This window comes from Botryllus schlosseri, chromosome 9 (genome assembly GCF_051294905.1).
Source record: "Botryllus schlosseri isolate E-star chromosome 9, Bs_hap1, whole genome shotgun sequence".
Taxonomy (NCBI): domain Eukaryota; kingdom Metazoa; phylum Chordata; class Ascidiacea; order Stolidobranchia; family Styelidae; genus Botryllus; species Botryllus schlosseri.
The window spans coordinates 19,309,772-19,337,429 of NC_137244.1; the positions used below are offsets into that span (position 1 = coordinate 19,309,772).

Consider the following 27,658-nt stretch of genomic DNA (forward strand, 5'->3'; position numbering starts at 1 on the left):
TGTCATTCGTCCCTAATATTCAATTAAAATCATGTACTCTTACTGCCAGAGTAGAAAAATAGATTGAAAAACTAGTTCCGCTGGGGCTCGAACCCAGGACTTTCTGCGTGTAAAGCAGACGTGATGACCACTACACTACGGAACTACTCTCTCTCGACATAATTTCGCACGTAAGCTCGCATATATTCAGGGAGTAATCGAAACGGAACGTTGGCAAATTCGTTATGTTTCGCAACTAAGCAAGCTAGAGTCAGAAATTATGACCTGGTATATATTTCCACTTAAGGGCCACTACAGACTACGAGCAGTTCTGCACGCAGATTCGGATTCATATGAGACCCTATATGCTGGCATTAAAAATAATAATCAATTTTTAGCAATGATTTGCATGCATCCGTGAATAGGGAACTCCCAAAAGTGTCGAGATGGCTGCAAGCAAACAAACTAAGCTTGAATGCAGATAAGACCGAGATGCTCCTTTTAAATAATGCCAATCATAGTTTCACTGTGAACATCAATCATAAACAAATCTCCATATGTGACTCAGCAAAATATCTCGGTGTCACTATTGATGCTAAAATGTCTTGGAAGCAGCATATTGAATGCACAATATCAAAACTAGCTCGGTGTGTGGGAATAATGACCCGTCTGCAATCTTTGGTTTCCAGATCAATACTACGAACCATATATTTTTCTCTTTTCCACTCTCACCTGCAATATGGAATCGTAGTATGGGGAAGTGCATGCAAAACATTTCTGTGCAGAATTCGAACCCTGCAAAACCGTGCGATACGGCTGATCTCATCTGTACCTTTACGTACCAAACTATCGCCTTACTACCGTAAGCACCGAATTTTGCAAGTTGACGACCTATATCGCTTCGAAGTATCAAAAGTCATTCACAAATATTTTTCCAATAGTTTGCCTCCTGTGTTTGATGACTTTTTCATGCCTGCTAAAAATGTCCACTCCCATTACACGAGATCCTCGTCTAAAGGAAATATCTTCTTACCCACACCCAATAGCAACTTAACTAAGAGGTCCATCGACTACTCGGGACCTATCATCTGGAATGCATTGCCACCACATATCCGTGAATTGCCCTATAATAGATTCAAAAAAGCCCTACTTGATCACCTCTTATCGTTACACTAACACTGTTGCCCTACCTCGCCCAGACATTGCTTCATTGATCATTTGCTACCATCGTTTCATTTTTCTTCTATTTTATTTTTTAACTACTGTAACTTTTTTTACAGCCACACTGTTTAGAGTCAAGTGTACCTGTTTGATGCTGGTGTGATCAGACTACATGACCCTCACGGTCTTATCGATCATTCCTATCTAATACCGAATACTGTGCATGCATATTTTCTGTACCACCACCACTGCCGTGTGTTATGTATTTTGGTTTGATGAAAAATAAAGACTCTCTCTCTCTCTCTTAGCCATGACGCCACGAATCTTTATTGGTGACGTCACAGTGGATTGACATTGACAATTGATAATACAGTGTATTTGACAAAAATAGCTTCCAAAACCGGTCACCTACGGACAGAAATATCCCTAACCCGAGCTACAACATATGCAGTATTTTTACGGTCGGCGGTCATCATCGTCAGAACATCCATTTCGTATCAATATTCTTATATTTTCGTGCTTTAACGGTTGATCCGATGAGGATTTCAATTGCTGTCACGTAACTACTCCACTATGTATGTATACGTTGAGTACATCGGGTGCAAATCTCCGTGGGCTCATACTAAAACACCATGTTTTAATGTGACCCTACACATGAAGCTAGATATTCTACATTGCGATAATAATCCATACTTCGACTGACAAATTTTCACTGAGATTCACATACTTCACACTTCGCACGTCAGTTTATAAGCACCATACAATATGGTGTATGAAACAATATTTCAGTTACCAATGACAACGTATAAAGACTATATTCCGCAGAACAATCGGCTTCAAGAAGACCATCGACTCGAAAATCAGCGTCGTTCAGTCGTTCTGAATCATTGAAAATATGTCTTGACGAAAATTGGCATGCCATGCTCCAAGTCATCACAATTGCAGTAATGGAAACAATGAAATAGATTGAAAAACTAGTTCCGCTGGGACTTGAACACAGGACCTTCTGCGTGTTAAGCAGACGTGATAACTAGGGATGGTGTGAACGCGAGGTTCACGTTCGCGTTCTGTGTGTGAACCTCGGAAATTTAGAGGTTCGCGTTCACAACAGAACCTTGGTAGGTTCTGCACTGTGAACCTTTTGGTAAATTGTAATTTTCACTCCATTATAAGATCTTTGGCTCAAATTTATTGCATTTCAACTGCGGGCCACTCCATGCATGGTGCTGGCAGCATAGAATATCAACACTAAACGAGCATGTACCATTCACCTTGACAACCTTAAAAGTTTTACTTGCTTTGCTGCAAAAATTTTCTCGGAACATCCAGCTTTCCGTTTGTGAATATTTAGTGACTCTCTGCTGTGAGCTTGACCCGCAATCGATATACGTAGTCAGCGAATGATGTTTATTCAACCAATCAATGACATTGATATCGTCTTCTAATGTAAAAAATCGAACGGTCGTACTGGGTCAATCTTGACTTCATATCTTTACTGTATCATTAAAACCAAATTCGTGCGATTAAGGTGCTTGCTACTGCTGCATAACTTGTTGTTTGTGGTATCGGTAGCGAGTATAGAAACCAGTTGTACACTCTGCTCAATATCAATGAATCAATACTCGGACTCCGAACACATTGTCCGGTCTGGCTAGGACCGTTAAGGCGTAAGCTTATATTCCTTGGTAAGTCCTCGTCGAAATTGTTGGCAAAGCGACGGAAGATACTGATTTTATGCAATTGTTATATCCTTTGATTACCGCAGTTGATACATTTAGCGACGTTTAAAACGCCGATATGTACTTCATCATTGTGGCATTATGTGGGCCGAATCTTCGCTAGGTATCGTGTACATTAATATAGGGCATAGGCTATCACTTCATTAAAAGAAGGGGTTGGAATTAGCAATATGACGTGACGTCACGAGGTTCACGTTCGTGTTCACACAGAACCTTTAAAAAAGGTTCGCGTTCACACGAACCTGAACCTTTCAGAGGTTCACACCATCCCTAGTGATAACCACTACACTACGGAACTCCACCCTTTACTGTACTGTATATCTACAAAGAGTAGAACGGGCTTCTGGGCTTCACAACAAGTCACATTATCCATTTGTGGTAGAACCCAATGTGAATGCGTGGTGTAACGTGTACCATCTAAGTCTAAGACATACATTGATCTTATTTTCGCGAGCGCAAAGCGGTGCGGTGAGCCCCCAACGTCACTCTATTGTGAAACAATCTTAACGCGAAGTTTGGATTGTATTGACTGCTGACTTCATATTCAACGTAGAAAAACGTGGATACAATTTCGAGCAAGGAGGGTTTTCCATTCGTCAAGTATGTTTCCAACTATAACCGCCTTCAAGACAAACGCATTGTTTGTTATACTACGAATTTTAAAAATCCTTCGTAGACATCCACTAAAACTCAAAAACATGGTGTCGTCACTAGAATATTTAGACACAGAACTAATAATGATAGTATGATTGACGTTTGTATTATTTCATCCGCTCAAGACACGTAACGTCAAATGATACACGCTAGAAATAACGCGATGTGATGAATAGATAGAAGAATGTCGAAACAGCCGATTACGGCCTTATAATATAAAATGGACACATACTTTTAGATGTTAGAAATAAAGTATAATAAATGCGACTTCATCTCTTCAATACATTAGCGATAAGTTCAACCTCAATCATCTGCAAAAATGCGATTACATGCGAAGAATGTGACTTCGTGCGTGCTGATTGTATCACTGCTATCGGTGAAATAGCTCTCTGTTTAAATAGGTTACCAATCTTTGCATTAACCCCTAGTAACTTTCATCATGATAGAATATAAAAGGGTATAAAATTTAGTTTCTCGAAATACACATTCAAAATTGATAACCATTTGTGTAAAATTCATTTTTGCTTTAATTTCCATGCTGCATATTTTACGTCAGCTCCGTCGCCGCGGCAGCTCAGTAGGGAGTGCGTCAACCCGAAGATATGAAGTTCCCTGGGTCAATCTCGGGTCGCGGCAACGGTATCTTTGAAGTTTTGCATTTGTTTCCACATATGGGATTGATCGATTTCAACTTGCTTTATACATTGTGATAATGACCCGTGTTCTAAAAGTGCATATTTACAATAACACAAATCCATCTAATTTCACCGTGGTGAACCCACTTCATTCTCCATTTATAGCGCCATACAATTGTCGGCATGAGAATATCTTATTTAATCAGCAATGAGCAAGAAGGACTATGTTCGGCTTTCACAAATGCATGTTAAAAATTATGAACCAATCTATAAACTTACTATTTGCGCGATACAGCATATGTTTCATGTCAGATATGAAATATAGTACAAATGCCGGTAAAAACGATCAGTCGTCGCTGAATATGTATGTTGGCTTGAGCTTGAAAACAGAATCGCAATACGTATAGATTGCAGCTCGGATATCCATTTGTCGTAATATATCATTAAAATGCAACAGTAGTTTCGCTGGGGCTCGAACCCAGGACCTTCTGCGTGTGAAGCAGACGTGAAAACCACTACACTACGGAACTACTCACACGAGGCGTGCTATCACCTGATCGAATCTCGTAATATTTAATGATGCGTTTTTTAACCTTTTTGAGTTTACTAATAGGTGAAACTTCAGAATAATATTATCGAACCGAGACATTAAAAAAATGAAATCAAACCTAAATGCAGTTACAACAAAAGTATGCAACCGCTTTGAAATGGCCACTTTTTTGAATTCTTCGGCATCTAATTTTCATGTTGAAAATTTTTAGCCCTTGGGAGACCCGAATCCATTGAGCTTAGACCAGTGGTTCCCAAACGGTGGGGAATTCCCCACTGGTGGGGAATTCAATGGTTTCTGGTGGGGAATAGACGCATTTGTTCAAAATTATATACAGGACAGTCTACATATTCACGGAGACACATGCGCAATTACAGTTACCAGTTAACTGCTCCGGAATACCAAATACTTCAATATATATACAATATACATATCTGTTTAATTGTTTAATTGCCCATAGGCGGCTGAATGACTGGCGCCGAAAGTTCCTGTACTGGTGATCTGGACTCCACAGGACAAATGCCATCCCGCATGGAAAATTATTTGCCAGTAAAGTAATACCAATTTGAAATTGTGTGTGCCTTTTAGTTTGGGCGATTTCCATATCTTTAGACATAGCAGATACAGGAGGTCCCGAAATAGCATATGTAACGAAGTCAATATACCAATGGGTCAGCCGAAGATGCTTAATTCTTATTAAGGGGTCCTACCTTTTCAACACACCTCACTCAGATATACCGTTAAATCTGATTACGTGAGCAGAGACAGGATAAAAATTGATAGCAAAATATATGCGATTCCCGATCATATTGACCGATTCAAACATGATATATATTTTTTTTTTCGCGCTTCGCACGTTTAGTCAAAATAAGGTGACGCACTAAACAATAGACCCAATGTAGCTGATAAGTAGCGGGAAAAAGCATACTGTCTTGGTGGGGAATGAAAACCCGGAATAAATCTGAATTGGGGAATGAAGGCAAAAAGGTTGGGAACCACTGGCTTAGACTCCGTTCTAGCCAATTTCACTATCAAGAACGCTATACTGATATGGGATATTCCAATCTGGGACTTGCGATTTTAATGCCAACGCAGTTTGAAATCTCATGAAATTTTGTACACGCAGAGATGAACTAATTCCAAACAGAATTAACTTAATTTTGCTGAAAATTGAACTTGGGGGTCAATAGTTACTATAGGGATGGTGTCAACGGGGTGTTCACGTTCGCATTCTGTATGTGAACCTCAGAAATTTAGAGGTTCGCATTCGCAAACTAATCTTGCTAGTTGGTAGGTTCTGCACTGTGATCTTTCTCATTTATTGCAATTTTCACGGCAAAATAACATCTTTGGTGGAAATTCGTTCCATTTAAACTTCGGACGACTCTCTGCATAGTGCTGGCAGCGAGAAAAAAAAATCAGCACTAAACGAGCATGCACCCTGTCCTTTTCAAAAAAAATTATTCGCTTGGTTGGAAAAGTTTGTCCAAAATATTTAGCTTTCCGGTTGTGGTTTATGTTTACTCTCTGCTCTGAGCTTTGCTTGCAATAACAATCATTTTATCAATGATTTACATCAACGAAATTGATGTAGGGCAGGGGTGGGCAACTTCTTCAGTCGGCGGGCCGGATATAGGAGAATTAAGTACTTGGCGGGCCGGATTGCTGAATCGATACGTTATTCGCCCATTTATCCACATATACAAGGAAGAAATCGTATTTAATGAATGTATCTTAACGACAGCAATGTCACTTCAAAGCCATTTCTCCCCGATAATAACGAAGACAAGGTGAATCTGAGAACAGCATTGTAATACAGGCGCCGCCATTTCTGCTTCTCTCTGATCGATTACCACACGGTGCAATCCTTAATTAAACAAGCCATTTGGGGTACAGAACTTCAGAATAACGCGAAACAATACCTTCATATTGTTAATTTATTCGCTAAAAGCTTTTCGACTGACTCTCATCAGTAGCTGACGTCAGTGATAGGGTGAATTACTCATTTGATGTTCCAACATTCCACTATTCGGCCTGCTTACATTTTTTAAATATATTTATGACGCGAGACTCGAATTGAACAATGCTTAATTAGTACTCCATCAATGCAGCTGACTAGATGATCCGCGGGAATCCCTAGGGATAGTATAGCTGCGGCATGTATTATATTTTTATTGTAATTTTGTTCAATAAAACTGTCTGTCTATCAAATTCGAAATGCAGGAACTATTTTGTCTGTATGACGTAATAATGACAAAAACAAACAACTAGTGCACATGCACGTCACGGTAGTAACGATACAATACCAACGATAACGAGTATGTATTCTTGGAATATTACAATACTGTTGTGTGATGTTGTTCTTGGTTATTTATAACCGAATATGCTTTTAGAGAATAAATTAACAATGTGGATTTATCGTTAATACTAAAATTGTCAGTAAAATTTGATGCTCAAGCAAGTAGTGGGGAATCTCGGCAGACTGTTGCCGCGGGCCCCATTATCACGTAAGACGGGAAACTGTCCGCGGGCAAAATACCGTCGCGGGCCGGATCGTGGGCCGTATGTTGCCCGTCCCTGCCCTATTCTATCATTGCAGGTGTAACAGTTTTTATGATTGAAACTTTATTCTATTACATTTGGTTGGGTATCCAAAGCAGAAGGGTGTATCGGCCGGTTAGCTCAGTTGGTTAGAGCGTCGTGCTAATAACGCGAATGTCGCGGGTTCGATCCCCGTACTGGCCAAATCTGTCGCCGCGATAGCTCAGTCGGGAGAGCGTCAGACTGAAGATCTGAAGGTCCCTGGTTCGATCCCGGGTCGCGGCAGCTTTATCAGTGAAATTTTACAGTTATTTTCAACTTCCTGGAAAAGATCTCCAATAAAACTATTAATTCACTTTTCATGGCTGGGGTGGGAAGCAATATAGCCTACACGTGTATTCTACAGTATATAAATAAATGATAGAGAGCAGACACAGAGTCCCACTCATGCGATTCGTGCCGTTATATTTGGCTTCGCCGTCATTAGTCGTAGGTGTAGTGTAGGTATACAAGATTCAGAATAAATTACAATAATCTTTGAACGTTCGACGTGACTCTTGTATCGGTACGTGTCATTCGTCCCTAATATTTAATTAAAATCATGTACTCTACTGCCATAGTAGAAAACTAAGGTAGTTCCGCTGGGGCTCGAACCCAGGACCTTCTGCGTGTAAAGCAGACGTGATGACCACTACACTACGGAACTACTAGTGCCGCGGTGTCTCTCTCGACATAATTTCGCACGTAAGCTCGCATATATTCAGGGAGTAATCCAAACGGAACGTTGTCAAATTCGTTATGTTTCGCAATTAAGAAAGCTAGAGTCAGAAATTATGACCTGGTATATATTTCCACTTAAGGTCCACTACAGACTACTAGTAGTTCTGCACGCAGATTCGGATTCCTATGAAACCCTATATGCTTGCAATAAAAATAATAATCAATTTTTAGCCATGACGCCACGAATATTTATTGGTGACGTCACAGTGGATTGACATCGACAATTGATAATACAGTGTAAATGTCGCTCCTTTGACAAAAATAGCTTCCGAAACCGGTCACCAACAGACAAAAATATCCCTAACCGGAGCTACAACATATGCAGTATTTTTACGGTCGGCGGTCATCATCATCAGAACATCCATTTCGTATCAATATTCTTATATATTCGTGCTTTAACGGTTGATCCGATGAGGATTTCAATTACTGTAACGTAACTACTCCACTATGTATGTATACGTTAAATACATCGGGTGCAAATCTCCGTGGGCTCATACTAAAACACCATGTTTTTAATGTGACCGTACACATGAAGCTAGATATTCTACATTGCGATAATAATCCGTACTTCGACTGACAAATTTTCACTGAGATTTACATACTTCACACTTCGCACGTCAGTTTATAAGCACCATACAATATGGTGTATAAAACAATCGATATTTCAGTTACCAATGACAACGAATAAGGACTATATTCCACAAAACAATCGGCTTCAAGAAGACCATTGATTCGAAAATCAGCGTCGCTCAGTCGTTCTGAATCACTGCAAACATGTCTTGACGATAATTGGCATGCCATGCTCCAAGTCATCACAATTGCAGTAAAGGAGACAATGAAATAGATTGAAAACCTAGTTCCGCTGGGGCTCGAACCCAGGACCTTCTGCGTGTTAAGCAGACGTGATAACCACTACACTACGGAACTCAACACTTTACTGCACTTTATATCTACAAAGAGTAGAACGGGCTTCTGAGTTTCACAACAAGTCACATTATCCATTTGTGGTAGAACGCAATGTGAATGCGTGGTGTAACGTGTTCCATCTAAGTCTAAGACATACATTGATCTTATTTTCGCGAGCGCAAAGCGGTGCGGTGAGCCCCCAACGTTACTCTATTGCAGAGTTGGATCAATTGTAATTTGTAATTGAGCTGAAAGTAAATAATTGCATTTTTCAATGTTATTGTAATGTAATTGTAATTGAAGCATTTTTATTTTGTGTAATTGTAATTGTAATTTGACAAAAATTTTGCTCAATTACAATTTCAATTACATTAAATTTCTATTGAGACCTGACAAGCACAACATAAAACAATTGACTTATAATGCATTCTCTTTAAATGTCGACAAGGAATTTGGTGGATCCATTCGCGGAAGCCCTTGACTGCGCCCTTGCGGGTGAAGTTTTTTATTTTTACCGCTATGCTGGCCTCGGCTGCCATTGTATACAATTATTAGATTACTAACCAACGGATGGATTCGCAACACGTGACTTACGATTGAATACGCCGAGAAGCGAACTGCTGAGCCGGCTAAAAGCAATTGAATTGATAGTCCCATAGCTGGCGATCCAAGCGTCGAAATTTGATATGTATGGTCCTAATCAAAAGCTAGTGTCGCACTGATTCCGCAATAAAAGTATATTTCCAGGCAATGGTACCATCCCAAAATAGTCTTGAAAGTCTGGGAATCGGCATTGTTCTGAACAATCGCTGGGCGTAATTGGTCATTGTTGTGGTCATGCTGCTGCGGCGCCCTCACTTTTCAGAACAGTCGGCCTTAAACGGCTATTTTGGAGCAGTTACATTGCCCTGACGAGATTTTAATTTGTATTTTCGGAATTAGTGCATCAATAGCTTACGATAAAGACCAGATGCATCAAATTTGAACGCTTGGATCGCCAGCTCTAGGACTACAAAGTTTGCTGCTTCTAGCCGGCTCTGCAGTACGTTTGTCGGTGCATTCATCCGTGACTCACATCTTGCGCATCTATCCGTGAGTTGGCAATCTACAATACGAATTCAGATCACGATGCTGCATCGTTACGTCGTCTGGCTAACTAACCAGACCACTGGATATTATATAACGTCTTATCTAACAAAGCACGGTTTCGTTTTTACTCCTCATCCTAATTCCTACGTCCCTCGACTAAAATAATATTATTTCTTTAATTATATACTATATACGCAAATCCAACACGTGCATATATTATAATACTTTTTTCAACGACATACTGCACCCTATCCTTAATCCTAACCCATAGGAAATTAGGTAAATAACATTTTACATTTCCAATTACGTGAGCCATAATTACCGAGCATACAAAACACGCTTATATTACGTCACAATGACATATTACATAGCATACTATGTACGCAAATAAACGCATTTATTACTACACAATCTGAACTAGACTTGAATTGTTGTTAATTACGACGCTACGGTTGTCAAGGAGCACGGTTGAATTTATGATTATTCAATTACATGTTCAACAGCAGCAATTGTAATTGTAATTGTAATGTAATTGAAGCATGCAAGGAGTAATTGTAATTGTAATTGTAATTGTAATGTGATATTTTTAGCATGGAGTAATTGTAATTGTAATGTAATTGAAACATGCATGAAAGTAATTGTAATTGTAATTGTAATTAAACTGAAATAATGTAATTGATCCAACTCTGCTCTATTGTGAACCCATCTTAACGCGAAGTTTGGATTGTATTGACTGCTGACTTCATATTCAACGTAGAAAAACGTGGATACAATTTCGTGCAAGGAGGGTTTTCCATTCGTCAAGTATGTTTCCAACTATAACCGCCTTCAAGACAAACGCATTGTTTGTTATACTACGAATTTTTAAATCCTTCGGAAACATCCACTAAAACTCAAGAACATGGTATCGTCACTAGAATATTTAGACACAAAACTAATAATGATAGTATGATCGGCGTTTGTATTATTTCATCCGCTCAAGACACGTAACGTCAAATGATACACGCTAGAAACAACGCGATGTGATGAATAGATAGAAGAATGTCGAAACAGCCGATTATGGCCTTATTATATAAAATGGACACATACTTTAAGATGTCAGAAATAAAGTATAGTAAATGCGATTTCATCTCTTCAATACATTAGCGATAAGTTCAACCTCAATCATCTGCAAAAATGCGATTACATGCGAAGAATGTGACTTCGTGCGTGCTGATTGTATCACTGCTATCGGTGAAATAGCTCTCTTTAAATAGGTTACCAATCTTTGCATTAACCCCTAGTAACCTTCATCATGATAGAATATAAAAGGGTATAAAATTTAGTTTCTCGAAATACACATTCAAAATTGATAACCATTTGTGTAAAATTCATTTTTGCTTTAATTACCATGCTGCATATTTTATGTCACCTCCGTCGCCGCGGCAGCTCAGTATGGAGAGCGTCAGCCTGAAGATATGAAGTTCCCTGGGTCAATCTCGGGTCGCGTTAACGGTATCTTTGAAGTTTTGCATTTGTTTCCACATATGGGATTGATCGATTTCAACTTGCTTTATACCTTGCGATAATGACCCGTGTTCTAAAAGTGCATATTTACGATAACACAAATCCATTTAATTTCACCGTGGTGTACCCACTTCATACTCCATTTATAGCGCCATACAATTGTCGGCATGAGAATATCTTATTTAATCAGCAATGAGCAAGTAGGACTATGTTCGGCTTTCACAAATGCACGTTAAAAATTATGAACCAATCTATAAACTTACTATTTGCGCGATGCTGCATATGTTTCATGTCAGATATGAAATATAGTACGAATGCAGGAAAAACGATCAGTCGTCGCTGAATATGTATGTTGGCTTGAGCTTAAAAACAAAAGATGAATCGCAATACGTATAGATTGCAGCTCGGATATCCATTTGTCGTAATATATCATTAAAATGCAAAAGTAGTTTCGCTGGGGCTCGAACCCAGGACCTTCTGCGTGTGAAGCAGACGTGATAACCACTACACTACGGAACTACTCACACGAGGCGTGCTATCACCTGATCGAATCTCGTAATATTTAATGATGCGTTTTTTAACCTTTTTGAATTTACTAATAGGTGAAACTTCAGAATAATATTATCGAACCGAGACATTAAAAAAATGAAGTCAAACCTAAATGCAGTTACAACAAAAGTATGCAACCGCTTTGAAATGGCCACTTTTTTGAAATCTTCGGCATCTAATTTTCATGTTGAAAATTTTTCGCCCTTAGGAGACCCAAATCTATTGAGCTTAGACCAGTGGTTCCCAAACGGTGGGGAATTCAATGGTTTCTGGTGGGGAATAGACGCATTTGTTCAAAATTATATACAGGACAGTCTACATCAGTGCTCTTCAACCTTTTTCGACGTGGTACACCCTTTTAACGTTTGCTCAAAACTCGTACACCCCTGTTCATTAGGGGTCTTCAAAAATGACTTTTTCTCAAATCGTACTGGCTACTTGATAAAATTGTTAGGTTACCTAACTTAAGCCTACACACCAAATTTGGTTCAATTCCAACCAGTAGCCACATTGCTACGGGAGAAGAAAGTTTCTATTTATAATATAAAAATATAAAACGAAAAATTTCAAATTATTCTGTTCACCCCATGAAAGTATTAGGTAGTCTATAAATACGATGTTATTCAAATTTGGTTCAATTCCAACCAGGAGAAGCGGAGTTATTGCCGTCAAAAATTTGGATTTGAATAAAATAGTATTTGGTCACAGAGTCTATTCGCAGCTAGTTAGGCCGCCCGCCACGCAAATTGGAATTTATTTCGTGTCAGCCCAAAAACAGCAAGACATTATGAACGATAATCAACCTAAATGTAACAGTATTGGGGAGAGAGTAGGTAAAGCTACTGCTGCAGAAGCGGTCATTCAGATCAGCGATGATAGCAGGCGCACCAGCCTACTGCGTATCAGGCCTGCCCCACGCCACACACAGTCGATAGTAGCACATTAGCTGCAAGAGACGTCAGTAACCTCAGACCGTATGCCTCTATACACAGTCTATTGTCGCTAATTTGCATCACAAATAACAAAATACTAAATTGCAAATGTCTGGCGAAATATTGGACATAAAATCGGCATTTTAAAACGAAAGGATTTCGATTTCAACATGGAAGCTGTTTCGACCCTGGCTGGCAACTTCACTTCATTTTTGTGCATTGCGGTATTTATTAACGTCGGGTAGGAAGTACCGATTCAAGAAGTCTGAGCTATCGCGGCGGTTTCCTCAAAAATCATTAAAAGACAAATGACTAGCTGGACACAGGACACATGTTTGTTAACTGCATACTTTCCAACACCAAACGGAACCATTGGTCTGTTGCCGACGGCTAAATGAATAGGAGAAATATTTGCTTATGACATCACAATCAAGCGCTGTACAGTATTACACTTGAGGTAACGTACCATATTACTCATTAACCTGTGCGTCAACCTGTATACTGACCCATAAACCTGCCTTTGTGATAGCTAGCCATCGGCTCATTGTAATTCGGATCTGGTACACCCCTGTACACCACATCCGAGTGGTACACCCTTTGCAAATTCTGGTACACCCTAGGGTGTACGACAACCCCGGTTGAAGAGCACTGGTCTACATATTCACGGAGACACATGCGCAATTACAGTTACCAGTTAACTGCTCCGGAATACCAAAAACTTCAATATATATACAATATACATATCTGTTTAATTGTTTAATTGCCCATAGGCGGCTGAATGACTGGCGCCGAAAGTTCCTGTACTGGTGATCTGAACTCCACAGGACAAATGCCATCCCGCATGGAAAATTATTTGCCAGTAAAGTAATACCAATTTGAAATTGTGTGTGCCTTTTAGTTTGAGCGATTTCCATATCTTTAGACATAGCAGATACAGGAGGTCCCGAAATAGCATATGTAACGAAGTCAATATACCAATGGGTCAGCCGAAGATGTTTAATTCTTATTAAGGGGTCCTACCTTTTCAACACACCTCACTCAGATATATCGTTAAATCTGATTACGTGAGCAGAGACAGGATAAAAATTGATAGCAAAATATATGCGATTCCCGATCATATTGACCGATTCAAACATGATATATATATTTTTTTTTTCGCGCTTCGCACGTTTAGTCAAAATAAGGTGACGCACTAAACAATAGACCCAATGTAGCTGATAAGTAGCGGGAAAAAGCATACTGTCTTGGTGGGGAATGAAAACCCGGAATAAATCTGAATTGGGGAATGAAGGCAAAAAGGTTGGGAACCACTGGCTTAGACTCTGTTCTAGCCGATTTCACTATCAAGAACGCTATACTGATATGGGATATTCCAAACTGGGACTTGCGATTTTAATGCCAACGCAGTTTGAAATCTCATGAAATCTTGTACACGCAGAGATGAACTAATTCCAAACAGAATTAACCTAATTTTGCTGAAAATTGAACTTCGGGGTCAAAAGTTACTATAGGGATGGTGTCAACGGGGTGTTCACGTTCGCGTTCTGTATGTGAACCTCAGAAATTTGGAGGTTCGCATTCGCAAACTAATCTTGATAGTTAGTAGGTTCTGCACTGTGATCTTTCTCATTTATTGCAATTTTCACGGCAAAATAACATCTTTGGTTGAAATTCGTTCCATTTAAACTTCGGACGACTCTCTGCATAGTGCTGGCAGCGAGAAAAAAAATCAGCACTAAACGAGCATGCACCCTGTCCTTTTCAAAAAAAATTATTCGCTTGGTTGGAAAAGTTTGTCCAAAATATTTAGCTTTCCGGTTGTGGTTTATGTTTACTCTCTGCTCTGAGCTTTGCTTGCAATAACAATCATTTTATCAATGATTTACATCAACGAAATTGATGTAGGGCAGGGGTGGGCAACTTCTTCAGTCGGCGGGCCGGATATAGGAGAATTAAGTACTTGGCGGGCCGGATTGCTGAATCGATACGTTATTCGCCCATTTATCCACATATACAAGGAAGAAATCGTATTTAATGAATGTATCTTAACGACAGCAATGTCACTTCAAAGCCATTTCTCCCCGATAATAACGAAGACAATGTGAATTTGAGAACAGCATTGTAATACAGGCGCCGCCATGTCTGCTTCTCTCTGATCGATTACCACACGGTGCAATCCTTAATTAAACAAGCCATTTGGGGTACAGAACTTCAGAATAACGCGAAACAATACCTTCATATTGTTAATTTATTCGCTAAAAGCTTTTCGACTGACTCTCATCAGTAGCTGACGTCAGTGATAGGGTGAATTACTCATTTGATGTTCCAACATTCCACTATTCGGCTTGCTTACATTTTTTAAATATATTTATGACGCGAGACTCGAATTGAACAATGCTTAATTAGTACTCCATCAATGCAGCTGACTAGATGATCCGCGGGAATCCCTAAGGATAGTATAGCTGCAGCATGTATTATATTTTTATTGTAATTTTGTTCAATATAACTGTCTGTCTATCAAATTCGAAATGCAGGAACTATTTTGTCTGTATGACGTAATAATGACAAAAACAAACAACTAGTGCACATGCACGTCACGGTAGTAACGATACAATACCAACGATAACGAGTATGTATTCTTGGAATATTACAATAATGTTGTGTGTTGTTGTTCTTGGTTATTTATAACCGAATATGCTTTTAGAGAATAAATTAACAATGTGGATTTATCGTTAATACTAAAATTGTCAGTAAAATTTGATGCTCAAGCAAGTAGTGGGAAATCTCGGCAGACTGTTGCCGCGGGCCCCATTATCACGTAAGACGGGAAACTGTCCGCGGGCAAAATACCGTCGCGGGCCGGATCGTGGGCCGTATGTTGCCCGTCCCTGCCCTATTCTATCATTGCAGGTGTAACAGTTTTTATGATTGAAACTTTATTCTATTAGATTTCGTTGGGTATCCAAAGCAGAAGGGTGTATCGGCCGGTTAGCTCAGTTGGTTAGAGCGTCGTGCTAATAACGCGAATGTCGCGGGTTCGAGCCCCGTACTGGCCACATCTGTCGCCGCGATAGCTCAGTCGGGAGAGCGTCAGACTGAAGATCTGAAGGTCCCTAGTTCAATACCGGGTCGCGGCAGCTTTATCAGTGAAATTTTACAGTTATTTTCAACTTCCTGGAAAAGATCTCCAATAAAACTATTAATTCACTTTTCATGGCTTCTAGTTCATGGGAAGCAATATAGCCTACACGTGTATTCTACAGTATATAAATAAATGATAGAGAGCAGACACAGAGTCCCACTCATGCGATTCGTGCCGTTATATTTGGCTTCGCCGTCATTAGTCGTAGGTGTAGTGTAGGTATACAAGATTCAGAATAAATTACAATAATCTTTGAACGTTCGACGTGACTCTTGTATCGGTACGTGTCATTCGTCCCTAATATTTAATTAAAATCATGTACTCTACTGCCATAGTAGAAAACTAATGTAGTTCCGCTGGGGCTCGAACCCAGGACCTTCTGCGTGTAAAGCAGACGTGATGACCACTACACTACGGAACTACTAGTGCCGCGATGTCTCTCTCGACATAATTTCGCACGTAAGCTCGCATATATTCTGGGAGTAATCCAAACGGAACGTTGTCAAATTCGTTGTGTTTCGCAATTAAGCAAGCTAGAGTCAGAAATTATGACCACTTAAGGTCCACTACAGACTACTAGCAGTTCTGCACGCAGATTCGGATTCCTATGAGACCCTATATGCTTGCATTAAAAATAATAATCAATTTTTAGCCATGACGCCACGAATCTTTATTGGTGACGTCACAGTGGAGTGACATTGACAATTGATAATACAGTGTAAATGTCGCTCCTTTGACAAAAATAGCTTCCGAAACCGGTCACCAACGGACAAAAATATCCCTAACCGGAGCTACAACATATGCAGTATTTTTACGGTCGGCGGTCATCATCATCAGAACATCCATTTCGTATCAATATTCTTACATATTCGTGCTTTAACGGTTGATCCGATGAGGATTTCAATTGCTGTAACGTAACTACTCCACTATGTATGTATACGTTAAATACATCGGGTGCAAATCTCCGTGGGCTCATACTAAAACACCATGTTTTTAATGTGACCCTACACATGAAGCTAGATATTCTACATTGCGATAATAATCCATACTTCGACTGACAAATTTTCACTGAGATTCACATACTTCACACTTCGCACGTCAGTTTCTAAGCACCATACAATATGGTACATGAAATAATATTTCAGTTACCAATGACAACGTATAAGGACTATATTCCGCAAAACAATCGGCTTCAAGAAGACCATTGATTCGAAAATCAGCGTCGTTCAGTCGTTCCGAATCATTGCAAATATGTCTTGACGATAATTGGCATGCCATGCTCCAAGTCATCACAATTGCAGTAAAGGAAACAATGAAATAGATTGAACAACTAGTTCCGCTGCGGCTTGAACCCAGGACCTTCTGCGTGTTAAGCAGACGTGATAACCACTACACTACGGAACTCAACACTTTACTGCACTGTATATGTACAAAGAGTAGAACGGGCTTCTGGGCTTCACAACAAGTCACATTATCCATTTGTGATAGAACGCAATGTGAATGCGTGGTGTAACGTGTACCATCTAAGTCTAAGACATACATTGATCTTATTTTCGCGATCGCAAAGCGGTGCGGTGAGCCCCCAACGTTACTCTATTGCAGAGTTGGATCAATTGTAATTTGTAATTGAGCTGAATGTAATTTATTACATTTTTCAATGTAATTGTCATGCTATTGAGACCTGACAAGCACAACATAAAATAATTGACTTATAATGCATTCTCTTTAAATGTCGACAAGGAATTAGGTGGATCCATTCGCGTAAGCCCTTGACTGCGCCCTTGCGGGCGAAGTTTTTTATTTTTACCTCGGCTGCCATTGTATACAATTATTAGATTACTAACCAACGGATGGATTCGCAACACGTGACTTACGATTGAATACGCCGAGAAGCGAACTGCTGAGCCGGCTAAAAGCAGCAGAATTGATAGTCCCGTAGCTGGCGATCCAAGCGTCGAAATTTGATATGTATGGTCCTAATCGAAAGCTAGTGTCGCACTGATTCCGCAATAAAAGTATATTTCCAGGCAATGGTACCATCCCAAAATAGTCTTGAAAGTCTGGGAATCGGCATTGTTCTGAACAATCGCTGGGCGTAATTGGTCATTGTTGTGGTCATGCTGCTGCGGCGCCCTCACTTTTCAGAACAGTCGGCCTTAAACGGCTATTTTGGAGCAGTTACATTGCCCTGACGAGATTTTAATTTGTATTTTCGGAATTAGTGCATCAATAGCTTACGATAAAGACCAGATGCATCAAATTTGAACGCTTGGATCGCCAGCTCTAGGACTACAAAGTTTGCTGCTTTTAGCCGGCTCTGCAGTACGTTTGTCGGTGCATTCATCCGTGACTCACATCTTGCGCATCTATCCGTGAGTTGGCAATCTACAATACGAATTCAGATCACGATGCTGCATCGTTACTTCGTCTGGCTAACTAACCAGACCACTGGATATTATATAACGTCTTATCTAACAAAGCACGGTTTTGTTTTTACTCCTCATCCTAATTCCTACGTCCCTCGATTAAAATAATATTATTTTTTTAATTATATACTATATACGCAAATCCAACACGTGCATATATTATAATACTTTTTTCAACGACATACTGCACCCTATCCTTAATCCTAACCCATAGGAAATTAGGTAAATAACATTTTACATTTCCAATTACGTGAGCCATAATTACCGAGCATACAAAACACGCTTATATTACGTCACAATGACATATTACATAGCATACTATGTACGCAAATAAACGCATTTATTACTACACAATCTGAACTAGACTTGAATTGTTGTTAATTACGACGCTACGGTTGTCAAGGAGCACGGTTGAATTTATGATTATTCAATTACATGTTCAACAGCAGCAATTGTAATTGTAATTGTAATGTAATTGAAGCATGCAAGGAGTAATTGTAATTGTAATTGTAATTGTAATGTGATATTTTTAGCATGGAGTAATTGTAATTGTAATGTAATTGAAACATGCATGAAAGTAATTGTAATTGTAATTGTAATTAAACTGAAATAATGTAATTGATCCAACTCTGCTCTATTGTGAACCCATCTTAACGCGAAGTTTGGATTGTATTGACTGCTGACTTCATATTCAACGTAGAAAAACGTGGATACAATTTCGTGCAAGGAGGGTTTTCCATTCGTCAAGTATGTTTCCAACTATAACCGCCTTCAAGACAAACGCATTGTTTGTTATACTACGAATTTTTAAATCCTTCGGAAACATCCACTAAAACTCAAGAACATGGTATCGTCACTAGAATATTTAGACACAAAACTAATAATGATAGTATGATCGGCGTTTGTATTATTTCATCCGCTCAAGACACGTAACGTCAAATGATACACGCTAGAAACAACGCGATGTGATGAATAGATAGAAGAATGTCGAAACAGCCGATTATGGCCTTATTATATAAAATGGACACATACTTTAAGATGTCAGAAATAAAGTATAGTAAATGCGATTTCATCTCTTCAATACATTAGCGATAAGTTCAACCTCAATCATCTGCAAAAATGCGATTACATGCGAAGAATGTGACTTCGTGCGTGCTGATTGTATCACTGCTATCGGTGAAATAGCTCTCTTTAAATAGGTTACCAATCTTTGCATTAACCCCTAGTAACCTTCATCATGATAGAATATAAAAGGGTATAAAATTTAGTTTCTCGAAATACACATTCAAAATTGATAACCATTTGTGTAAAATTCATTTTTGCTTTAATTACCATGCTGCATATTTTATGTCACCTCCGTCGCCGCGGCAGCTCAGTATGGAGAGCGTCAGCCTGAAGATATGAAGTTCCCTGGGTCAATCTCGGGTCGCGTTAACGGTATCTTTGAAGTTTTGCATTTGTTTCCACATATGGGATTGATCGATTTCAACTTGCTTTATACCTTGCGATAATGACCCGTGTTCTAAAAGTGCATATTTACGATAACACAAATCCATTTAATTTCACCGTGGTGTACCCACTTCATACTCCATTTATAGCGCCATACAATTGTCGGCATGAGAATATCTTATTTAATCAGCAATGAGCAAGTAGGACTATGTTCGGCTTTCACAAATGCACGTTAAAAATTATGAACCAATCTATAAACTTACTATTTGCGCGATGCTGCATATGTTTCATGTCAGATATGAAATATAGTACGAATGCAGGAAAAACGATCAGTCGTCGCTGAATATGTATGTTGGCTTGAGCTTAAAAACAAAAGATGAATCGCAATACGTATAGATTGCAGCTCGGATATCCATTTGTCGTAATATATCATTAAAATGCAAAAGTAGTTTCGCTGGGGCTCGAACCCAGGACCTTCTGCGTGTGAAGCAGACGTGATAACCACTACACTACGGAACTACTCACACGAGGCGTGCTATCACCTGATCGAATCTCGTAATATTTAATGATGCGTTTTTTAACCTTTTTGAATTTACTAATAGGTGAAACTTCAGAATAATATTATCGAACCGAGACATTAAAAAAATGAAGTCAAACCTAAATGCAGTTACAACAAAAGTATGCAACCGCTTTGAAATGGCCACTTTTTTGAAATCTTCGGCATCTAATTTTCATGTTGAAAATTTTTCGCCCTTAGGAGACCCAAATCTATTGAGCTTAGACCAGTGGTTCCCAAACGGTGGGGAATTCAATGGTTTCTGGTGGGGAATAGACGCATTTGTTCAAAATTATATACAGGACAGTCTACATCAGTGCTCTTCAACCTTTTTCGACGTGGTACACCCTTTTAACGTTTGCTCAAAACTCGTACACCCCTGTTCATTAGGGGTCTTCAAAAATGACTTTTTCTCAAATCGTACTGGCTACTTGATAAAATTGTTAGGTTACCTAACTTAAGCCTACACACCAAATTTGGTTCAATTCCAACCAGTAGCCACATTGCTACGGGAGAAGAAAGTTTCTATTTATAATATAAAAATATAAAACGAAAAATTTCAAATTATTCTGTTCACCCCATGAAAGTATTAGGTAGTCTATAAATACGATGTTATTCAAATTTGGTTCAATTCCAACCAGGAGAAGCGGAGTTATTGCCGTCAAAAATTTGGATTTGAATAAAATAGTATTTGGTCACAGAGTCTATTCGCAGCTAGTTAGGCCGCCCGCCACGCAAATTGGAATTTATTTCGTGTCAGCCCAAAAACAGCAAGACATTATGAACGATAATCAACCTAAATGTAACAGTATTGGGGAGAGAGTAGGTAAAGCTACTGCTGCAGAAGCGGTCATTCAGATCAGCGATGATAGCAGGCGCACCAGCCTACTGCGTATCAGGCCTGCCCCACGCCACACACAGTCGATAGTAGCACATTAGCTGCAAGAGACGTCAGTAACCTCAGACCGTATGCCTCTATACACAGTCTATTGTCGCTAATTTGCATCACAAATAACAAAATACTAAATTGCAAATGTCTGGCGAAATATTGGACATAAAATCGGCATTTTAAAACGAAAGGATTTCGATTTCAACATGGAAGCTGTTTCGACCCTGGCTGGCAACTTCACTTCATTTTTGTGCATTGCGGTATTTATTAACGTCGGGTAGGAAGTACCGATTCAAGAAGTCTGAGCTATCGCGGCGGTTTCCTCAAAAATCATTAAAAGACAAATGACTAGCTGGACACAGGACACATGTTTGTTAACTGCATACTTTCCAACACCAAACGGAACCATTGGTCTGTTGCCGACGGCTAAATGAATAGGAGAAATATTTGCTTATGACATCACAATCAAGCGCTGTACAGTATTACACTTGAGGTAACGTACCATATTACTCATTAACCTGTGCGTCAACCTGTATACTGACCCATAAACCTGCCTTTGTGATAGCTAGCCATCGGCTCATTGTAATTCGGATCTGGTACACCCCTGTACACCACATCCGAGTGGTACACCCTTTGCAAATTCTGGTACACCCTAGGGTGTACGACAACCCCGGTTGAAGAGCACTGGTCTACATATTCACGGAGACACATGCGCAATTACAGTTACCAGTTAACTGCTCCGGAATACCAAAAACTTCAATATATATACAATATACATATCTGTTTAATTGTTTAATTGCCCATAGGCGGCTGAATGACTGGCGCCGAAAGTTCCTGTACTGGTGATCTGAACTCCACAGGACAAATGCCATCCCGCATGGAAAATTATTTGCCAGTAAAGTAATACCAATTTGAAATTGTGTGTGCCTTTTAGTTTGAGCGATTTCCATATCTTTAGACATAGCAGATACAGGAGGTCCCGAAATAGCATATGTAACGAAGTCAATATACCAATGGGTCAGCCGAAGATGTTTAATTCTTATTAAGGGGTCCTACCTTTTCAACACACCTCACTCAGATATATCGTTAAATCTGATTACGTGAGCAGAGACAGGATAAAAATTGATAGCAAAATATATGCGATTCCCGATCATATTGACCGATTCAAACATGATATATATATATTTTTTTTCGCGCTTCGCACGTTTAGTCAAAATAAGGTGACGCACTAAACAATAGACCCAATGTAGCTGATAAGTAGCGGGAAAAAGCATACTGTCTTGGTGGGGAATGAAAACCCGGAATAAATCTGAATTGGGGAATGAAGGCAAAAAGGTTGGGAACCACTGGCTTAGACTCTGTTCTAGCCGATTTCACTATCAAGAACGCTATACTGATATGGGATATTCCAAACTGGGACTTGCGATTTTAATGCCAACGCAGTTTGAAATCTCATGAAATCTTGTACACGCAGAGATGAACTAATTCCAAACAGAATTAACCTAATTTTGCTGAAAATTGAACTTCGGGGTCAAAAGTTACTATAGGGATGGTGTCAACGGGGTGTTCACGTTCGCGTTCTGTATGTGAACCTCAGAAATTTGGAGGTTCGCATTCGCAAACTAATCTTGATAGTTAGTAGGTTCTGCACTGTGATCTTTCTCATTTATTGCAATTTTCACGGCAAAATAACATCTTTGGTTGAAATTCGTTCCATTTAAACTTCGGACGACTCTCTGCATAGTGCTGGCAGCGAGAAAAAAAATCAGCACTAAACGAGCATGCACCCTGTCCTTTTCAAAAAAAATTATTCGCTTGGTTGGAAAAGTTTGTCCAAAATATTTAGCTTTCCGGTTGTGGTTTATGTTTACTCTCTGCTCTGAGCTTTGCTTGCAATAACAATCATTTTATCAATGATTTACATCAACGAAATTGATGTAGGGCAGGGGTGGGCAACTTCTTCAGTCGGCGGGCCGGATATAGGAGAATTAAGTACTTGGCGGGCCGGATTGCTGAATCGATACGTTATTCGCCCATTTATCCACATATACAAGGAAGAAATCGTATTTAATGAATGTATCTTAACGACAGCAATGTCACTTCAAAGCCATTTCTCCCCGATAATAACGAAGACAATGTGAATTTGAGAACAGCATTGTAATACAGGCGCCGCCATGTCTGCTTCTCTCTGATCGATTACCACACGGTGCAATCCTTAATTAAACAAGCCATTTGGGGTACAGAACTTCAGAATAACGCGAAACAATACCTTCATATTGTTAATTTATTCGCTAAAAGCTTTTCGACTGACTCTCATCAGTAGCTGACGTCAGTGATAGGGTGAATTACTCATTTGATGTTCCAACATTCCACTATTCGGCTTGCTTACATTTTTTAAATATATTTATGACGCGAGACTCGAATTGAACAATGCTTAATTAGTACTCCATCAATGCAGCTGACTAGATGATCCGCGGGAATCCCTAAGGATAGTATAGCTGCAGCATGTATTATATTTTTATTGTAATTTTGTTCAATATAACTGTCTGTCTATCAAATTCGAAATGCAGGAACTATTTTGTCTGTATGACGTAATAATGACAAAAACAAACAACTAGTGCACATGCACGTCACGGTAGTAACGATACAATACCAACGATAACGAGTATGTATTCTTGGAATATTACAATAATGTTGTGTGTTGTTGTTCTTGGTTATTTATAACCGAATATGCTTTTAGAGAATAAATTAACAATGTGGATTTATCGTTAATACTAAAATTGTCAGTAAAATTTGATGCTCAAGCAAGTAGTGGGAAATCTCGGCAGACTGTTGCCGCGGGCCCCATTATCACGTAAGACGGGAAACTGTCCGCGGGCAAAATACCGTCGCGGGCCGGATCGTGGGCCGTATGTTGCCCGTCCCTGCCCTATTCTATCATTGCAGGTGTAACAGTTTTTATGATTGAAACTTTATTCTATTAGATTTCGTTGGGTATCCAAAGCAGAAGGGTGTATCGGCCGGTTAGCTCAGTTGGTTAGAGCGTCGTGCTAATAACGCGAATGTCGCGGGTTCGAGCCCCGTACTGGCCACATCTGTCGCCGCGATAGCTCAGTCGGGAGAGCGTCAGACTGAAGATCTGAAGGTCCCTAGTTCAATACCGGGTCGCGGCAGCTTTATCAGTGAAATTTTACAGTTATTTTCAACTTCCTGGAAAAGATCTCCAATAAAACTATTAATTCACTTTTCATGGCTTCTAGTTCATGGGAAGCAATATAGCCTACACGTGTATTCTACAGTATATAAATAAATGATAGAGAGCAGACACAGAGTCCCACTCATGCGATTCGTGCCGTTATATTTGGCTTCGCCGTCATTAGTCGTAGGTGTAGTGTAGGTATACAAGATTCAGAATAAATTACAATAATCTTTGAACGTTCGACGTGACTCTTGTATCGGTACGTGTCATTCGTCCCTAATATTTAATTAAAATCATGTACTCTACTGCCATAGTAGAAAACTAATGTAGTTCCGCTGGGGCTCGAACCCAGGACCTTCTGCGTGTAAAGCAGACGTGATGACCACTACACTACGGAACTACTAGTGCCGCGATGTCTCTCTCGACATAATTTCGCACGTAAGCTCGCATATATTCTGGGAGTAATCCAAACGGAACGTTGTCAAATTCGTTGTGTTTCGCAATTAAGCAAGCTAGAGTCAGAAATTATGACCACTTAAGGTCCACTACAGACTACTAGCAGTTCTGCACGCAGATTCGGATTCCTATGAGACCCTATATGCTTGCATTAAAAATAATAATCAATTTTTAGCCATGACGCCACGAATCTTTATTGGTGACGTCACAGTGGAGTGACATTGACAATTGATAATACAGTGTAAATGTCGCTCCTTTGACAAAAATAGCTTCCGAAACCGGTCACCAACGGACAAAAATATCCCTAACCGGAGCTACAACATATGCAGTATTTTTACGGTCGGCGGTCATCATCATCAGAACATCCATTTCGTATCAATATTCTTACATATTCGTGCTTTAACGGTTGATCCGATGAGGATTTCAATTGCTGTAACGTAACTACTCCACTATGTATGTATACGTTAAATACATCGGGTGCAAATCTCCGTGGGCTCATACTAAAACACCATGTTTTTAATGTGACCCTACACATGAAGCTAGATATTCTACATTGCGATAATAATCCATACTTCGACTGACAAATTTTCACTGAGATTCACATACTTCACACTTCGCACGTCAGTTTCTAAGCACCATACAATATGGTACATGAAATAATATTTCAGTTACCAATGACAACGTATAAGGACTATATTCCGCAAAACAATCGGCTTCAAGAAGACCATTGATTCGAAAATCAGCGTCGTTCAGTCGTTCCGAATCATTGCAAATATGTCTTGACGATAATTGGCATGCCATGCTCCAAGTCATCACAATTGCAGTAAAGGAAACAATGAAATAGATTGAACAACTAGTTCCGCTGCGGCTTGAACCCAGGACCTTCTGCGTGTTAAGCAGACGTGATAACCACTACACTACGGAACTCAACACTTTACTGCACTGTATATGTACAAAGAGTAGAACGGGCTTCTGGGCTTCACAACAAGTCACATTATCCATTTGTGATAGAACGCAATGTGAATGCGTGGTGTAACGTGTACCATCTAAGTCTAAGACATACATTGATCTTATTTTCGCGATCGCAAAGCGGTGCGGTGAGCCCCCAACGTTACTCTATTGCAGAGTTGGATCAATTGTAATTTGTAATTGAGCTGAATGTAATTTATTACATTTTTCAATGTAATTGTCATGCTATTGAGACCTGACAAGCACAACATAAAATAATTGACTTATAATGCATTCTCTTTAAATGTCGACAAGGAATTAGGTGGATCCATTCGCGTAAGCCCTTGACTGCGCCCTTGCGGGCGAAGTTTTTTATTTTTACCTCGGCTGCCATTGTATACAATTATTAGATTACTAACCAACGGATGGATTCGCAACACGTGACTTACGATTGAATACGCCGAGAAGCGAACTGCTGAGCCGGCTAAAAGCAGCAGAATTGATAGTCCCGTAGCTGGCGATCCAAGCGTCGAAATTTGATATGTATGGTCCTAATCGAAAGCTAGTGTCGCACTGATTCCGCAATAAAAGTATATTTCCAGGCAATGGTACCATCCCAAAATAGTCTTGAAAGTCTGGGAATCGGCATTGTTCTGAACAATCGCTGGGCGTAATTGGTCATTGTTGTGGTCATGCTGCTGCGGCGCCCTCACTTTTCAGAACAGTCGGCCTTAAACGGCTATTTTGGAGCAGTTACATTGCCCTGACGAGATTTTGATTTGTATTTTCGGAATTAGTGCATCAATAGCTTACGATAAAGACCAGATGCATCAAATTTGAACGCTTGGATCGCCAGCTCTAGGACTACAAAGTTTGCTGCTTTTAGCCGGCTCTGCAGTACGTTTGTCGGTGCATTCATCCGTGACTCACATCTTGCGCATCTATCCGTGAGTTGGCAATCTACAATACGAATTCAGATCACGATGCTGCATCGTTACTTCGTCTGGCTAACTAACCAGACCACTGGATATTATATAACGTCTTATCTAACAAAGCACGGTTTTGTTTTTACTCCTCATCCTAATTCCTACGTCCCTCGATTAAAATAATATTATTTTTTTAATTATATACTATATACGCAAATCCAACACGTGCATATATTATAATACTTTTTTCAACGACATACTGCACCCTATCCTTAATCCTAACCCATAGGAAATTAGGTAAATAACATTTTACATTTCCAATTACGTGAGCCATAATTACCGAGCATACAAAACACGCTTATATTACGTCACAATGACATATTACATAGCATACTATGTACGCAAATAAACGCATTTATTACTACACAATCTGAACTAGACTTGAATTGTTGTTAATTACGACGCTACGGTTGTCAAGGAGCACGGTTGAATTTATGATTATTCAATTACATGTTCAACAGCAGCAATTGTAATTGTAATTGTAATGTAATTGAAGCATGCAAGGAGTAATTGTAATTGTAATTGTAATTTGATATTTTTAGCATGGAGTAATTGTAATTGTAATGTAATTGAAACATGCATGAAA

The 27,658-nt window shown here is 39.5% G+C and overlaps 1 protein-coding gene and 10 non-coding genes across 11 annotated transcripts in view; 3 read left to right on the forward strand and 8 right to left on the reverse strand.

The window, feature by feature from the left end:
* LOC145446089 (acylcarnitine hydrolase-like) overlaps positions 1 to 27,658 on the forward strand; it is a 282,243-nt gene that overhangs the window by 153,903 nt on the left and 100,682 nt on the right. The gene's annotated exons all lie outside the window — the stretch shown is intronic.
* Positions 73 to 145, reverse strand: Trnav-uac (transfer RNA valine (anticodon UAC)). Its single transcript has one exon. It is a non-coding gene; the product is annotated as a tRNA-Val (tRNA).
* Positions 4,626 to 4,698, reverse strand: Trnav-cac (transfer RNA valine (anticodon CAC)). The gene has a single exon. It is a non-coding gene; the product is annotated as a tRNA-Val (tRNA).
* Trnai-aau (transfer RNA isoleucine (anticodon AAU)) lies at positions 7,390 to 7,463 on the forward strand. The gene has a single exon. It is a non-coding gene; the product is annotated as a tRNA-Ile (tRNA).
* Trnaf-gaa (transfer RNA phenylalanine (anticodon GAA)) lies at positions 7,472 to 7,544 on the forward strand. Its single transcript has one exon. It is a non-coding gene; the product is annotated as a tRNA-Phe (tRNA).
* On the reverse strand, positions 7,893 to 7,965 carry Trnav-uac (transfer RNA valine (anticodon UAC)). The gene has a single exon. It is a non-coding gene; the product is annotated as a tRNA-Val (tRNA).
* On the reverse strand, positions 8,894 to 8,966 carry Trnav-aac (transfer RNA valine (anticodon AAC)). Its single transcript has one exon. It is a non-coding gene; the product is annotated as a tRNA-Val (tRNA).
* Positions 11,987 to 12,059, reverse strand: Trnav-cac (transfer RNA valine (anticodon CAC)). The gene has a single exon. It is a non-coding gene; the product is annotated as a tRNA-Val (tRNA).
* Trnav-uac (transfer RNA valine (anticodon UAC)) lies at positions 16,512 to 16,584 on the reverse strand. Its single transcript has one exon. It is a non-coding gene; the product is annotated as a tRNA-Val (tRNA).
* Trnav-cac (transfer RNA valine (anticodon CAC)) lies at positions 20,485 to 20,557 on the reverse strand. Its single transcript has one exon. It is a non-coding gene; the product is annotated as a tRNA-Val (tRNA).
* On the reverse strand, positions 25,010 to 25,082 carry Trnav-uac (transfer RNA valine (anticodon UAC)). Its single transcript has one exon. It is a non-coding gene; the product is annotated as a tRNA-Val (tRNA).